General features: G+C 34.7%; 1 pseudogene; it reads left to right on the top strand.

Moving 5' to 3' along the window:
• The first annotated feature begins 344 nt into the window (after positions 1 to 344).
• On the top strand, positions 345 to 3,480 carry LOC111910510 (probable folate-biopterin transporter 4; annotated as a pseudogene).
• The last annotated feature ends 8,777 nt before the right edge of the window (positions 3,481 to 12,257 follow it).

The following is a 12,257-nucleotide window of genomic DNA, read 5'->3' as shown; positions in this document are numbered from 1 at the left end:
AAATTTCATATGTTGGTTTTGCTAGCTTTGGGAATCTCGAAGGGGATTGTGGTGTTGGATTTACTCAAAGAAGTTGTCATATAGACGTTTTATCGATTGTTGAACAGGTACCATAATTCTCACTATTTGTATATCTTTGTATCCTTATTTACATATTTTGTGATTTTATAATGATTGTTTGGACATGTTAGGACAAACTTGCTTCAATCTTATTTGTAGAAACCCATGTTATACACTCGTGAGAAATTAGTTTGTATCGGGAAGCAAAAATGTTGGGTTCCTGTTTCAACAACTAAACATGGGAATCCGTGTCCATACAGGGAATTACAGCCTATTGATATCACATGCGTCTATCAAAAGACATGATTAAAGTTGAAAAAATTAAGTCACTTCAACATACAGGGAATTTGGGATCTAGAGGTATAACAGTAAATTCAAGGTGATATAGCTATAATATTGTGATTTGTGAACTGACTTGAAACTGTTAAAACTCTTAGAAACCCTTCTGTTGAGGATGAGCATTTAGACACATATGAACGCTTTCAATACTAATTTATAAGTTTCCTATTTCCTGTGTTTATACTTTATAGTTGGATTTTAGATTTTTTTTTCTTTATGTTATAGAAAGTTTTAGATATTTAACTACTATATGCCAATCTATGTTGAGGTTTGAATAAGATTCCACTTATTATTCATCTGTTAAGGATAATTCAGAATTTTAGTTTAATGCACGTTGTTTTTGTAAGATTTGAATTACTCAAAGGTCTAGTGAGTGTGTTCCTGGTCTTTGGCATCTAGTCAAGGTTGTTCTTATTTTTCAACAAAGTTTTAGTTTAAGTAGATAGGCAAGTGTACGTTGGAATTTGTCCCAGTTTGTTTTCATTCTAATTTAGTGAATAAAGTATACACTTCAGCCTTCTCCTCTATGTCAATTCTATCCCATGCTCTGTTTGGAGGATATGCACTAACTAACCTCCAAATGGGCAACATATTTTTACTTTTCTCATCTGCCAACTATACAGCTACTTTCATGTGGTTTTGTGACAAAAAGCCCAATTAGTAGTTTAAATTTTACTGAGTTTCCTAGCTTTAATGCCTCTGAAATATATAGTGGAAGTGGACCAGATGAAGAAAGATCATCAAATGAGGCGCCTAAACCTAGTTTTTTGGTGAGAAAGAGGAGCCATAAAATCAGCAAGAAAAAATATTTAGAGTCAATTAAAGATCAGATGCATGAAAAAGAAGGATCTCTACCATTAAAATGGTTTTGGTCTATGAAAATGGTTGTTTATACTTTGTTTGAAGCTTTTCGACAGCCAATAATTTTAAGGTACAACTTGATAAACTCTCATAAATAGCAATATGCTTTTAATCATTTTTTTCTATTTTGCTTACTGGACTTGGAAAATCATCAATAAGACCATTTACTTTTCAAATTTGACTTGTGTTGGGTAATTTTGACCAAAAACCTGTGAAATGCTGACATGGACGAATGGTGTTTATTATTTTTTTTAAATTGAAAGTTTTGTAATGCCTTTTGAAGTTTGGATGGTTTCAGTAACAAACACTCTTGTCTTGTAAGTCTAGTGGCCAAATTAGAGATGGAGTAAAAGTGTGTTGTTATTTGTTGCTTGTTGTTTTTCTCTATATTTCTTATATATGATGGGATAGATTTAGGGTCTGGACTCTGGACTCTGGATGGATAAAGTGATGTCTGAGAAATAAGTTTCTGTCCGTAGAAGTGATGTATGAACAGAAAATGTTTCTTAGTGGGCCAAATAAAATGACCATTTTACCCTTCTGATGTTGAGCAAAAACGACTATCTGTTTGACAACTCTCACAAAGTGAATTTTGTAACTAAAGAAAAGTAAGAAAGAAACAAGTAAAATCATTCTTTTTTGGACTAAAAGAAAGAGAGTAAAATGACCATTTCACCCTTCTTTCTAGATGTGATGCAAAATAAAAATGAATGTTCCATTGAGAACTGTTATAAAACGAACTTGTAATTCATGTATTAACAAAGACTGTTTCCTTTTTGGACCAGTGTTAGCGACCATTTTACCCTTTTGTCTAGAAATGATGCTGAATAAAAGAAATGGTCGTTTGTACTTTGTTTTTGAGAAGCATTACAATTTACAAATTGAAAGTGCAAATGACAAAAATTAAGGAAGAAACAGGATGATTAGGTTCCCTTTTTAATTCGTTGTGGTATGAAATAATAATGATGGTAATTTTGTATGATTAATTAATTTTAGTTCTGATTTAGAAAATTGGGCAAACCAAAACCAGACCAATGGGTTGGTTTTTCCTATCGTAGGTGACTACTCCTAATCCATCAACAGTGAAGTTCTATTACGTTCTGAATCTTGAACCTTCTTTTTTGGGCACTTCGCGTGTTATTGGCTGGATGGGCCTCCTGTTTGGGACTTTCATTTACAACTGCTTTCTAAAGAAGATCAAGTTACGAAAACTTTTCACGTAAGTTCTTCTCTCTTCTTAATACATTAAGCCAGGTTTATTGGCTTAACTCATTAACTCATTATTATGTTCAGATTCAGATTAAGTCAAACAAAACACCCATATAGATGCATGTTTCTTTATGACTTAATCTTAACAAAATGACTTAATGGGTTAACCAATAAACCTAACTTAATGCATTAGAACTGCTCTCATGCTAAAATTAATAAATATTTTGGAATTTGTTTTTTGGAATGTAAAGGTAAAATGGTCATTTAGTCATTCTGTCTAGAAAAGGAAAACTGACCTTATGTATACACAACACTTTATCATTACCCATTTAGTGACTCAATGGCAAAAACAAAAAAAAACCACCCCTTATACACAAAGTCTGCTTCTTCTTTTTTGGGCTGAATGAACTGTTTGAATGTGAGTAATGTCCATTTTACCCTTCCAACATATAGTTGTATTCTGTCACTCTTGACACTTCATTGATTTCTCGACTACATGTTTCATTTTATAATGTATAACGAATCATCTGAATGCAAGTAAATGACCATTTTACCCATCGGACATGTTGTTGTAGTCTGTCACTCTTGGAGACATAGTATTGGTTTCTCGACTAAATGTTCCAGTTCATAACAGTATACTTAACCATCTGAATGCGAGCTAGTAAATGACGATTTTACCCTTGGGGAATATACATATACTTGTAGGTTGTCTCATGTTATACTCTCTCTCACGACACTTCTAGACATAGCATTGGTGTCTAGACTAAATGTTCGGTTTGACATTTCGGATGAAGCAATGGTGTTGTTTGGGTCTGCTCTCTCTGATGCAATCCATCAATTCAAGTATGTAATGTATTTAAATTCATTTGATTTGGCTATAAAAAGTGAAAAGCTTTAGCTGTTAACTTTTTTGTTGACTGCAGGGTCATGCCTTTCTTGATTCTATCAGGCTACCTATGTCCACCTGAAGGACAAATTAAAGCTATCACCCTTCAGCTTCTCAATTCGTAACCTCCATATCATTTTTTCCATGGAGCAGAAAACCAGTATATGGGTATTGATCTAATTGTTAAGCTTTCATTTGGTTAGTGTACTTTTTTGAAAATCTTGTTTATTTATGGTTGCGCATCTTGGGTGCAGAATTATATCAGATTGTATCCCAGTAAATGGAAGGAAAAGGGTTCCTTATTTATTCATTGCAACACTTCTCTCCCTCTTTTCATAGGCGATTCTTGGCTTATAGGAATCAACAAGAAATTCTCAACATCAACTCATGATTTTGTTATTGCAAAATTTGGGCTCTGTAATGGCAGATGTTGTCATTGATGCAATGATTGCAGAAGCAGCAAGGCGTGAAAAGTATGTTCTTGCTACTTCTTTTTACTCACTCCATTTTCAAGGTACACTTTGACTTTTAGAAGTCAAAGTAACATATAATATACTCCAGAATTGCCATAAAAACATCATGTTTCAAAGAAGAAGATGGTAGATATGAAAATATATAATGTGCACAGGTCGCGATCCTTCTAGATACTACTTGTAACACATCATCCAAGTAGTTTGCCTTTTATCTGTTTTCCCCTTATTTATTATATTCTTAGTTTTCTATCTGATTTTTTATATTTATATATTCATAAAATTTCCAGTGATAGGCTTTCTAGGAATATATGGCAAACTTGTCTTCATGGATGCCAAGGAGAGAGGTGGCTCCTCAGGTAAGCAGTCAAATTTGAGTGTTGTAGCAATGCTGCATTTTTAATCTCCTAATTTTATTTATTTATTATTTTTAAAATTATCCAGTCAGTAGAAGGAAATAGTAGGTTTCCTGGACACTAGTTGCAACCCAAACAGAAACAGTCTCCAGCAAGGCTTCTCATAACTCAACCCTACAAACAAGACTCTTGGAAAGTGGCAATATCCCTGTTTATCCTTCAACTCAGGAAGCAATTGCAAGAAATGATAGAACGTATTATTAGTTATTACAATGTGTGATACAAAAAATTGATATTGCTATTTATTTAATGTGTAAAGAACTATATGTACGTTGCTATTATGAGAAAAGAAATGGAAGGAAGTTGGTATTATGGGTAAATGAAAAAAGTAAGGCATATTAGGTTGGCATTTTAAAAGTTAGTTTGTATTTTAGGCAGGGAGGGATAAATACAGATGCCATAGCAGCAGTAAGTGTTGTATCAGATGAAGAGATCCAAAAGCTTGTGGCAATGGGTTTTGATAAGGTAAAAGTAAAAACAATTACCCTCCTTTTTGCTGTGTCAACAGCATAGAAGGTTCTGGATATAAACATAACTATCTGGACACTTAAAAGTGTTTAGAGAGTTGTACCAATGTTTCAATCATATCTTGCTATATTTTTTACAGGTTATATTTTCTGAACTTGTTATTGTCAGTGCTTGTGAGTTCCATCAGCAATACAGGAAGCTCATGATATATTTGGTGATGTGGATGAGCTGTTGAGGCAACGCAAGTTGGGACTAGAACGGATCAGTAGATATGATGATAGTGGTGAAGGGAAGGAAAGGAGGCTTGAAGATGAATTTGAACCCATTATTCTTTCCTATAAGTACAAAACTGAAAAAGGTGAGTACATTCGGGAGATAGATATTCTAGAAAGAATCTAGGTCAGCATATTCACATTTACATACTATATATTTCATCCATCTATTATGTATTAATTGTTGTTCAACTTTTGTCTTTGTAGATATCTGAGGAAAGCACTAGTACTCTACCAACAGATGAAATGAGTATAGAAGAAGGTGCCCTTAATAGAAATGTAGTATTAGGTTATATAGTTAGGGAAAACCTCTTAATAACAGTGTACAATTAGATCCCTTAATACCGATGTATTACAATTTTTTTGACATGATGTTATTGGATGAAATTGATTGTTTTGACATATATTTGTTTATATTTTTTTGTATTATGCGTAATTGAGTATATTAAAGGCACGTCGTATGAGCATCTCGTAAATGGTTGTTAAAGTTTATGACACGCAAATGCGAGTCATCTTCATTTATGAAAGAGGCTTTAATGATACACAATGCGTGTCCTAAATGCGCGTCGTGAGATTACGACACGCAATTGCGTGTCGTCTTCCTTTATGACAGGGCCTTCCTTGATACGCATTATGTGTCGTAATTGCGCATCGTAAATGTGTGTCATAAATGCGCGTCGTAAATGCACATCGTCTATAGAGGACGCGCAAAAGCGTGTCGTCTCTCGTTATGACATAGCCTTCCTTGACGCGCATTTGCACGTCGTCTGAGCGTTTTACGACATGCAATGAGCGTCGTAGAAGGTTGTTTTTCTAGTAGTGTATAACAGAATCTATACATATAAATGTACTATTAATTCACCCTATGTTATCTATGTAAACGTACTCATGTAAGTGTACTCATGTAAATGTACTCATGTAGATATAATAATGTAAATGTATCTATGTAAATGTACTCATGTTAATGTACTCATGTAGATGTACTCATGTAGATGTATCTATGTAAATGTACTCATGTAAATGTAATCTATGTAAGTGTACTCATGTAAATGTAATCATGTAAATGTATCTATGTAATAGTATAGTAATGTATTGTGTGTACTAGCTGTGACGTGTGTTCTCTCTCTATCTAGCAAGTATTGACTCATGAATGAACTGACTCATTGTATGATATCGTGTTCTAGTAATAGTTCTAGTATCTTCCTAAACTACCCATACGGTAGCTTACTAGTAATGTAACTGGCACGTATGAAAATGGAAGTATACCCTTGCTACCCAAGGGTATTGAATGAACTGGGAAAACCTTTATGTCTATATATGTACATATGATATATAACTAATATTTAAACAACCTTCGGACGGATACTCCACGTCCCACCAGACCACATCTCAAGCGCGAAAAGGAAATAGGGTGGATAGCCTTCCTAAGCCTTTTAAACATTTATTATATAACTATACATATATAGGCATGCAATTGATAATATAAAAGCATAAAATAAGTTTTATTATCTAAGAAAAGATCGACTTGATATCAATCTATAAAATGATTTGAAAGCATGGGTTTGATAAAACAGTTTAAGTATAAAGAAACATTTGTGTGAAACACAATTATTAATGAGTTTGAAATGAAACATACAAAGTAAAATGTACAGTTTAATAAGGACTTTTAAACATATAAAGTGTTTATGAAAATCATTTGAAGGAAACTGTTTGGTAAAACGGCTAATGAGTAACAAATCATTTGAATGCTGATTATTAATCACATGTGATTGATATAATAAATAGCATGATTCTACTTGTATCCCCCCCCCATAAAGCATTTAAAAATATTTAAAACATTGATTAAGAGGTATGAACTCGCCTGTTGCGAGTGGATCGGAAGGAAGTGTCGGATAAGTGCTTGGTGTCAAGTGAAGACTTAGACACGCACAAAGATCCTAATAACATATAAAGAAATATGTATATAAAAAAATAGTCTTTAAACAATTAATAAACAATTAAAGACACTCTAGGGCATAACAAACACTTTGTATAAGTGTTAGGAGTGCATCTAAGTGTTGTAGGGAAAGGCTAGTGAGTGTAGGGTTCAAGGAAAACTCCCTAAAGGAGTTTACGGTTCTAAGGTCCTCAACAAATGAGTTTACTCCCTAAAGACCAACACCCCTTGAGTTTACGGCTGTAAACACTTGAGTTTACATTCGTAAACTCCTAACCTTTTGACCATTTGTTGTTTTGAAGTCTTCTAAGCTATTCCAAACATTCCTATTGCATGTTTAAGCCTTAGGAAGTGTTGTGTGGCATCAAAACACTCCTAAATGGTGTTTACGGTCTAAGGACCATTTCTTCATGAGATTACTACCTTAAACTCATGAGTTTACTACCTTAAACTCCTAAGTTTATGGTATTTGGGGTTTTCAAGTCCTTAGCTCAATCATGGCACTAGTCTAGGTTAGATTTAGAAATAAGGAACAACCATGGGACTTTTATGCGACATTTAAACACTTTTTGGGGTGTTTACGGTTTTGGGAGATCCCCAAACCGTAAACACATATAAATGGTTGTTTTCTTGTTCTTTTAGGTGATATACACATCAAGGATGGATCTAGACAAGTCCCTAAGGCATTGTGAAGCATCTAGACACCCTAAAGCACCCTAAGGCACTAAATTTTGTGTTTACGGTTTTGGGAGCCTCCCAAAACCATGAACACCTTGTTCTTGGTGTTCTTGGGACTTTTCCTTGGTATAAACATGTATAGCTACCTTTAAATGACTCTAGGATAGAATTACTTACATTGTGGAAGCTTGAAATGAACTTTAAGTCCAAGAACACTAGTGTGTGTTGTTGGTGTTCTTGGTGTTTTGGAAAAACTAGTTAAAACACATAAATGGATGGATTAAAGGATGTACAATCACTAGATTAAGTGATATACTAACTTGAAAGGGCTAGAAACACTTACTAGATTGAAGATCTTGAATTAATTCTAGGATGATACTTGAGAGGATTTTTGGAGTTTTCTCTTTTGGTAAATGGGGAGTAAACACAAAATGACTAGTTTTTGGGGAGCAAACTCATGCTTATGCATGAGTTCACAGTTTTTGGGTGATTTTTCGACCCAAACATAAAAGTTTGGCCACGAACTTCTAAGACACGAGGTGTTTGCGGTTTTTAAATTTCAAAACCCGAGACGTCACTTTCTTTCACCCGTTCGTTTATGGAATAATATTAAAATAATCGAACGGACTTTAAATTTGCTAAAGTTAAGTAATAATGTAATTGACCTATACATCGAAGTGATTGACTTTTAGGGTTTGACCGAATGAAAATTTCGAGTTGTCACATATGATAGTATGACATTTGCATGGAAGACCACGTGGGGGTTCCCGTGGCATTTGGTATAAGACCTTGGAGGGTTTCCATGGAATCTTATTATATTTGCTTGCATATTTTGCATTGTGTCTTATTGGCAGGAAGACTTTGTGGGGGTTCCCAAGGCAGGAAGACCTTGTTGGGGTTCCCAAGGCAAGAGGACCATGTGGGGGTTCCCATGGCAGATAAGATCACGTGGGGGTTCCCGTGACATTAGGTGTAAGACCTGAGAGGGTTTCAATGGTTTCCTTATATGTTTTATGCGTGGCTTATGTGATATGTGTAGCTTATAGGTAATTTGATATATGTGGTGGATTTTGTGCATAAGAACAATCCTATGTGCTCATACAAACCCTAATGCTTGGCTCTAGGTTTCTCTATTGTACAAGCAATGAATCCAAGACTTGCAACCCTAGATCTAGCATGCATAATTCGAAATTAAAACTATAATAACAGATCTAAGTGATTACCTCTTACAATTGGCTTAAAATCCTTTGAATCTTCTTGTTCTTGAGCTTAGAGTCACAATTGTAACTCCTCTAAGGGCTTACAAACACCACAAGCAAGAAGGAAACTATGAGAGAGGAGGGAGGATGCTTAATTTCGGCCTAGGGATTCTTTTGGGAAGCCAGTCTCGAAAATTGAAGGCCAGGGATCTTATTTATATTGTAGGCTGCTAGGGTTTCAGTCTAAACCCTAATTGATAGCTTAATGACCAAGTTGCCCAAGGAACCTTCTGGACTAGGGCCTTGGACGAAAATATGATGATCCTTCACCATAATTTCGTCCCCCCTTAGTCCATTAGGTTTCCAAGCCCAAAAACCAACTATCACACATTTGACAGTTTATGCCCCATTATTTAATTAATCTCTTTTAGTCACCAAATTAATTCCCAATTACTTTCTGACTAATACTAATTAACTAATATGATTTCTCCTTTAATATATTATTCTTATAATATATTAATAAACCATTATATCATCTCTCTCTCTCTCTCTCTCTCTCTCCTTAAATTACCTTGTCAATTTGCTTTGGTGAAGGCAATCCAAAAGGACCATGCACAATCGGGTCAAGTACATACCAAATATAGTTACGGGCTTAGACACCGATCCAACAATATGTTATGTAGTTTGTGTGTGGGATATGCTCTTGGGGACTCACTTAGCAGTAGCATACAATTTGTGGATTTGTTTTACGTATATCTGAGCCCAAGGGCAAGGGCAAGGGCAAGGTTTGACGGCCTGACGTGCACTCTCTCACCGACATTTTATGGGGAACTATGATGGCTTTTTTTAAATAAAGTTGTAATGAATGTGGATTTGAAAACAATTTTTTTGGGATTTCATGGTTTGTGGATATGGTTTGATTAATTAAAATTGAAAATTTTCTTTTGAAATTTTGGGTCGTTACAAGGTGGTATTAGAGCTTTGGTTTGAGGGAGTCGGGCATACTCTCGGGTGTGTCAGTAATCAAACTAAGGAAATGGTAAAATATAATTCAAAAATAACATAAAAAGATTTTGAAAGAAAGGAAAAGAGGAGAGTTCAACGCACGTGATCAGCCGAACTACGTAAGTAGTTTCCTTAATATGTTGGGCATGTTATACTCATATTTGAGCTTTGTTGCTTATATGGAACTTGCTATGTGTATGCTTTTAAAATTGTATACGGTTAGGAGCTTATAATCACATAATGATTGATTTGGCATTATTTCCTATTCCTTGTCTGGTTGTGGTCCTAGGGTAGAATCTTTTATTCGAAAGTCTATTTGATCTTTTTCTATGTATAATTTGCATTAATAAAGGAAACCTGTCATGATTGGTTTGATTGATACGAGTAGGGTAAATCTTAGGATAGCATGATATTGATGTATGCGGTAGTTGTGGAATATGGTTCAGTATTGGGACGAATTGGAGTTATCAGGTAGAGCATTAGGGAAAGGTACATGTAGGTGTGGAAGGTAGTATTGGTCTCGTACTACTAAAAGCATAGGACCTGTACCCGAACCAATGTTAGATCTAACGACTTCAAGGAGGACCAGTGTGGGAAAATCCCTTGTATGGAAATCTAGATCGTTATGATTTATGACTTTTCAGTTCAGCATAGTGGTGACATGATTTGGATCAGGGGGATCTAGATCCGAGGCAGGATCAGGTGACACTACCGATGTGATTGATGGGAAGCTGCGCGAGCTTATTGCAGGTGAGGTTACTGTCACACCCCAAAACCAAGAACGGCGGAAACATTCAGGGGAGGAGGACATTATGTGAAGTATCATAACAGTGTAAAGTAGTAAACAAGCAACAACATCATCCATTGAATTAAAAGTAAAGTTTTAATACATGTGTGTTCTTTAATTGTAATAAGACACCAAAATATGTAATCAAAATAAAAGACGAGTCTTGTCTGTGCTCCGTCTTCTCAAAACCTGGTCATCGTACCTGTCTACTGGTGACATGAGAATACAAGTTATTTTGAAAGAGTGGATCAGCATAAAGCTGGTGAATTCATAAGTATTTAAGTTTCATTACTCTGTTTTGGAAAGCTGTTATGAATGCCATGTAAACCTTTGAATGAAACATTTGATATAAGTATGAAAACCCTAGAAACTCCCATATTTCCTACTAGTATAAAAGTAGTCTTCTACCAAGACCCGAATGTTTTGAAAGTAGTCTTGTACTAAGACTTGAATGTTTTGCTGTAACAAAGATGGTTTTTCCTCTGTAGGACTACCATTAACAATATATAGTCTACCTCATCGTTTATGTGAATGTATCACAAAATAAAAGTAATACGGAAAATATAGCCATATAAGTATTATCCATTTGTATTCGGATAAACACGACAATGCGACTGCCGAAAAGTATTAACCTTGAACATCCGTAGATGTCCATTTTCCTCTGTAGCTAACAGCAGGTCGAAGGAATGGTTAGTCCCGTAAAGGTACCCCTAATATAAGTATTAACCGTGGGCATCCGTAGATGTTCATTACCTTTGTTGCTAACAGTTGGGTTCCGGAATGGTTAGTCCCGTCTAGTATCCTTTTGTACTAGGATAGACATAACTAATCTACACGTATGATATGTAATAGTATCTCATCATATAGTATCTAAGTACAAGTATCCATGTAAGTGTATCCATGTAAGAGCATCCAGGTAAGTGTATCTCTTCATATATCATTTAGTATAGACTCATGAATGAACTGACTCTGGTGTGATTCCTTGTAATAGGAACAATGTTTTGTATCCCATAAACTATCCCTATAATAGTTTACTGGAATGTATTTGCTGTCCAAGAAGGTTTATACACCCTTGCTACTCAAGAGTGTGGGAACTGAATGAAGAATGAAAGTTGTCATAGCAATATATATATATATATATATATATATATATATATATATATATATATATATATATATATATATATATGTATGAACATAAGTGTATAGATATAGTTTTGATCAAGAAGATGAAAGAGGTTTTGTAAAACATTTAATAGATTTGAACAATAAATAACAATGACTTGATGTCATTTTATAAAAGAATTCAAAAGAAATTCATTTGATAACAAAATATTTGAAGACAGAAAACCATTTCATGTATCACATTTTGAAGTATGTGAGATCAGTTGGCTGAAAACACAATTATAAATCACACGTGATTGATTCTATAACATACCGTTTTTCTACTTGTATTCCCACCCCTCATTAAAGCATTTAAAATCATTTAACATTGATTAAGGGGTATGAACTCAGCTGAAGGTGGTGGTTTGGATGAACTGAATGATGTAGGATTGCTAGGTGTCAAGTGAAGACTTGTACACACACTATGATCCTAGTTAACATATAATCACACATATATTCATCAAATTAGACTTTAAACCACTAATTGACAAAGTTAAGGCATCCCAA

Source organism: Lactuca sativa, chromosome 5, assembly GCF_002870075.4.
Source record: "Lactuca sativa cultivar Salinas chromosome 5, Lsat_Salinas_v11, whole genome shotgun sequence".
Lineage (NCBI taxonomy): Eukaryota > Viridiplantae > Streptophyta > Magnoliopsida > Asterales > Asteraceae > Lactuca > Lactuca sativa.
Note: the sequence above shows the minus strand (reverse complement) of the source record. Positions and strands in the feature narration are given on the sequence as shown.